At 46.3% G+C, this 5,916-nt stretch overlaps 1 pseudogene; it reads left to right on the forward strand.

Annotated features, from left to right (window-relative positions):
• The first annotated feature begins 4,354 nt into the window (after positions 1 to 4,354).
• Positions 4,355 to 5,431, forward strand: LOC105857410 (death effector domain-containing protein pseudogene; annotated as a pseudogene).
• The last annotated feature ends 485 nt before the right edge of the window (positions 5,432 to 5,916 follow it).

The following is a 5,916-nucleotide window of genomic DNA, read 5'->3' on the forward strand; positions in this document are numbered from 1 at the left end:
GGATTAGAATCCAGGATTCACCACTTAATAGTTGCTATGGTTTCAATGTTTTTGTCTCTTCCAAATCTCATGTTGAAACTTAATCTCCAATGCAACTGTGTTGGGAGGTGCTCAGGTCCTGACTGCTCTGCTTTCATGCTTGTGGGAGTAGGTTCTCTGCTCTGCCATGTGAAGAGCAGTGTTCCTCCCTCTGGAGGATGCAGGGTCCAAGGAACCATCTTTAAGTGGAGACCCAGCCCTTACAGACAAGAAACCTGCTGGCACCTTGATCTTGGACTTTCCAGCCTCCAGAACTGTGGGAAAGAAATTTCTACTGTTTATAAATTACCTGGTCTTTGGTATTCTGTTATAGCAACACGAAAAAGACTAAGACAGAAGTGATGTAATTTGAGCAATTCATTTAGTCCTTCTGAACCTGTTTTCTCTTGGGAAAATATGTACAAATGGGTCTACCTTAGGAAGGCCTGCTGGGAAGACTAAAGGAAATTTGTCAAATACCAGGTACAGTGCCTAGAGCATAGTGAAGTTCAAGAAATGTTCACACCCTTCCACTTCTCCACCAGCCTTTCCTCTAAGGGTCCTCAGAACCCAGAAGAATTTTCCCCAGTTGCTTCTTGAGCTTCTTTGTAAATATAACTCTCTTTACAATCGGTAGACACCTTTGACTGAAGAAATAAATTCTAGGGAAATAAAGTTTTCCTGTTGGATGGAAGGAAGTACAGATGGTAGGCTTTGTTGAACAATGAATTCAGCTCACAACAGTTGACATTAAGGAAACCTATGCTACTACCTGAGGGAAAATAAGAACTGATCAGGAGCTGTGGAGCACTTGCACTGTGCTGGGGGTCTGCATTCAGCGAGTGGCTCCCTCACAACTGCACAGTGTGTAAGTCAGTTGTTACTAATAAAGAAAAGTACTGAAGCTTGTGAGTGACTCATAAAGCAGTGATGCATTAGACTAGATATCCTTTCTTGAAGAGAGAGGGACAGGGCCTCACTTGCTGGGATTGTATACAATTGTAGGTAAGCCTTTTGTGAGGCACCTTGCAGGTGAATGTCACCCAAACAAATGCCAAACCAAGACTATTGCATATGTTCTTTAAAGCAGATTGAAAGAATATTTTGAGGCAATTTAGAATAACTAATTTTTATATCCCCCCACTTCTGGGAAGTTTTGGGGGTAATCATAAAAGAAGATACAGGTTACTTAAAATAAAGACAGAATAAATAACTTAAAGAAACAAAAAACTGGTGTTGGGTGATAGGAAGGGACATATAGGATGGGAACTATGCTAGAAAACCTAGACTAAGGATTATTGAAACTGAGTAGAAAATTAAACTCTGAGATTCCTGGTAGTGTAGGCAAAAAGAATGGTCCCATGAATTCGTAGCTTTCATTGATAAAGAAAGCATAGCCAAACTTTTTCCTAGTACTAAAATCCAAGAGGAAATTATTTGCAAGGATTTTTTTATATTAAGCAACATAATGAATGTCTATGGCAGATTTACAGATAATTTAAAGTTGTTCTTCACCTGACCATTTATTAAAATGACATTGAATAAAAGCTTAGGGGCATAATGTTAAATGATCTAAGCAAGCATCTCTATTCAGTACTAGAGTAATCCAATCTAGGAAGAGACCAGTATGATTCTAGGGAGGGAAAGTTAAGAGAATTTCCCAGTAATCTCTAAGTAAAGATAAATTTAGCACCATTTAATAGCTCTTTAATAAAACTAAGCCTAACTTGAACAAGCTGTGTATGCAAGATATTTGAAATGCATTCTGTGGGAGGAAAGGCAAGTATAATTTTGTGCTTCTGTTTGGATAGAAGATGTTGAAGGGAAACGCATTATTGTGCAAATTCCAAATAGATTCTCAAGTCTAGAAAAACAAAAACCTCAATTGGAAATTAAGTTCTATTTCAGAAAAAAGCGGGAATAGTTTGCTTTGGTTTCTGAAGTTTAACAACAAAAAGAGAAACTGTTTTGAATTTAAAAGAAGCAGGGTGAGACAGAAGTAAAGAACAATGGAATTACCATAACCTTCCTAAATTTAGTTATTATCATTATCATCATTCAATGTATTTAAGCCCCTCTTAAGCTTTCAGATGGTCAAAATTAACTAGTTACTGAATTGCGTCCCAGGACACCCTTCCCTAAAAAACTTGACTGAAAGAAGAGTCAGGTTCCCTTCATAGTCGAGGGCAGGGTCCTGGGGTCCATCCCAGGCCACCCACATCCCCGAGGGGTCTGTAGGGCTCCTGACTGCAGGACCCGCCGTTATCCCAAACGTGCGAACTCTCACACCCGCCCCAAGCCCAAGCCCGCAATCCACCACCTGCGGTCTTCCCGGTGCCGCTTGGATTGCTGAGCAAACACTTATTATTTGCAGAAGTACAGGGTTCAATCTGCCAAACAGGGAAAACCAAACACCGAAGCACAGGAGCAGGTGTCCGAGGAGCACGGGGACGACTGGTGGGCCCGCGCGTGAGCCCTGGGGGCTGAGGCGGGCTCCGCAGGCCACACAGGCAGAGGGCCTGGCCCGCGGAACAGCCGAGCGGGCGTGAGCGCTCACGCGGCCCGCGACCCTTCCAGGCCAAACGGGTCATTGTGAGCCACGTGGCCGGCGACACGCCTGGGACCCAGAGCCCTCTCCGCCCCTTCCTGCTGTGGCTCTGGGGAAGGATGGAATTGGAATGGGGAGCGGACCGTCTCCCTGAGAGAACGAACCCTCCCCGCGTCCCATGATCCTGGGCTGCCACATGCCCGATTCCCGCCTGCGGTTTCCGCAGGCCTCGTGTCTCTACCTTACTGCCCATGCTGATAGCCCTGAAGGCACCCAGGGAGCAGGACAGCCCCCTGGTACAAAGCAGCGGCCGTGGGCCTCCTCCGCATTCCTGCCGAAGGTCTCTGGCTGGCAGGTGCAGACAGGAGCTGTGGGCCTCCGTACGCTGCTGCCGCCATGACACCGTGCAAGGCACTCTGCCTTCTGGGGACTCGTTTTCTCTTCTGTAAAACAGAACTAACACGACTCCAACACTAACCTTCCCACCCACCCTCAGAGAGTTCTGAGGATCCTGTGAGACAACAATATGGAAATATTTAGAAAATGGCAACCTAGGTAGTTGTTAACTCACTTGTGAACCCCATTTCTTTCTGTCAGGTTTTTAGTCTGAAAATGTCGGCTCTTGGCCTGCCCATGGCGGAAGAAGGACCAGACGCGCCAAAGTTAGGGAAGGTTTATTAAATATAGGATTAGGGTAAGACCAAGATATAGGCTTACAGAGCATGACACATATACCGCAGAAGACGACCAGATCCATTGCCACAGCAAAGAGAAAGCAAAGAGAAGTGTGCAGAAAAAAAAAGTAGTTAGTTATGGGCCGCCTCTTATTTTATAGTGCCCGGATTAGGACCGCCCTTGTGGTTCACAGGTCACCATGGAGCCACTTTCATTGGACAGTTGCAAGTCACATGACCTGAGCCTTAACTACGCTTGCGCGTTTTCCTGGGCCATTTTTCTGGACTCTGTGGTACCTATCGGCTTGGCCTGTAGGCTAGAGAATCCTGTGCGTTCTTTTGCAGCTGGCTACTAAGTTGACTGGAAGATTGGTAGGGTATTCTCTCCTCCCCAGGTATGGCAGTCCTCTGGAAATTAGGGTGGGACATGATTAAAAGTGCATGGTGCCACAGCATGCACTTTTGTCCCTAGGAGACACGAGATCTCTGGCTATCTACCTAACACTTCTTGACTCCTCCTATATTAAAGTAGGATTGACCTTGCCATGGGTTTCCTTAGTTACCCTTCCCTTATCTTGACTAATTTTAATTTTTTTATTTGTCTTTTTTTAAAACCTTGTAGTATATATAGCATCTAATTTTAAATTTATCTTAGCTTCCCACTCCTAAAACGGTCAGTTGACCTGTGGCTTCAGCAAGGCAACCTCTGCCTTGCTGTTTCTAAATCCCCTGTGTGTATACAGCCTAGAGGACCAGACCCATGTGTAGAATTTCTCTGGACAGGGCCTGCTTCAGAACCATCTTCATGTTCTGTTCTTCAAACATTTAAAATTGAATTGATGGCGAAAACAATTTCGGGTGTTTCAACCCAATTCTAAATTTTCTAAATTTCAGGTATTTTAACCTTTGCATAATATTATTTTCCTTCTTTTTTCTCTGTATAAAAATAAGTAGTCCCCCACGCCAGCAGCGGCGGAAGCGGCGCCACGAGACTGGGTCGTAGAGCGCTGCGGAGGGATCCAACGTGGTGGGGTGGAGCCTGAGCTGAGGTACGGTCGGGATTGCAGCTGCTGAGCAGAAGTTCTGGAAAGTATTGCATACCCAAGCTCCCAGCATGGCGGGCCTAAAGCGGCGGGCAAGCCACGTGTGGCCAGAAGAACAAGCTGAGCAGGAGCACGGGCTGTACAGCCTGCACCGCATGTTTGACATCGTGGGCACCCATCTGACACACAGAGATGTGCGCGTGCTTTTCTTCCTTTTTCTCGATGCCATTGATGAGCAGGAGCGTGGACGCATCCAAAATGGACGTGACTTCTTCTTGGCGTTGGAGCACCAGGGCTGCTGTGACGAGAGTAACTTCCGCCAGGTGCTGCAGCTGCTGAGCCTCATCACTCGCCACGACCTGCTGCCCTACGTCACACTCAAGAGGAGGCGGGCTGTGTGCCCTGATCCTGTGGACAAGTATCTGGAGGAGACATCAATTCGCTATGTGACCCCCAGAGCCCTCAGCGATCCAGCACCGAGGCCTCCCCAGACCCCTAAAACAGTGCCGCCTCGCTATCCTGTGGTGTGCTGTCCCACTTCCGGTTCTCAGGTGTGTGACGAGCGGCCAGCGCTAGGGGGAGCGACACCAGGTAGCCATCGAAAACTCCAGCAGTCAGTGACCCCAGATCCCAAGGAAAAGCAAACATGTGACATCAGACTGCGGGTTCGGGCTGAATACTGCCAGCACGAGACTGCTCTGCAGGGCAACGTCTTCTCTGACAAGGACGACCCACTTGAGCGCCAGTTTGAGTGCTTTAACCAGGCCAACACCATCCTCAAGTCACGAGACTTGGGCTCCATCGTCTGTGGCATCAAGTTCTCTCAGCTCACTGACCTCGACGCATTCTGGCGTGACTACATCAATGGCTCATTAGCTGAGGCACTTAAAGGTGTATTCATCACAGACTCCCTCAAGCAAGCTGTGGGCCACGAAGCCATCAAGCTGCTGGTGAATGTGGATGAAGACGACTATGAGTTGGGCCGACAGAAACTCCTGAGCAACTTGATGCTGCAAGCGTTGCCCTGACCTCTTCCCTTCTCACTTCTGTGGAGACTGTTCCCACAACTCACCTCTGGAGCTTGCTGTTCTGGGGTTTGTTCTCTACCCTCCCAGCCAATCTCGTGCCTGCCTTTTTTTTTTTTTTTTTTTAAAGAAAAGACAAAGGAAAGTGGAAGTGGGTGTTCCCTACCCCTCCCTGTACCCATGTGCCTGGGCTTCCCCTTTGTTTCCCTTTTCCACTTACCCCGTGTGTCTCTACAGCCACTTTACCACTGAGCCATAAGACAAATGTATAGGGAGAAGCAAAGTCTATAGAATATAGTCTTTGTAAGGGAGTGAACGCTGCTTTTGGGTGCACTGAAGGGTTATTAATACTTCTAGCTTTATGAGGGCTATTAAATTTTGTCTAGAAAACCAAAGGGCTGTGAATAAGGGAGTTGTGTGGAAGATGGGACTCTGAAGTGATTTTGGAAATTAGTCAATACCCTCTTCCAAATTACAGAATTAAAAAAAATAAGTACATAGTTGAGATTACTGTGTGTAACTTAACTCATAGATTAACATTCTAATTTGTGTCCCTACATTTTTATTTCCTTATTACAAGTGTTAATATTTTTCCACATTATTTAAAA

Source organism: Microcebus murinus, chromosome 1, assembly GCF_040939455.1.
Source record: "Microcebus murinus isolate Inina chromosome 1, M.murinus_Inina_mat1.0, whole genome shotgun sequence".
NCBI classification, from domain to species: Eukaryota; Metazoa; Chordata; class Mammalia; order Primates; family Cheirogaleidae; genus Microcebus; species Microcebus murinus.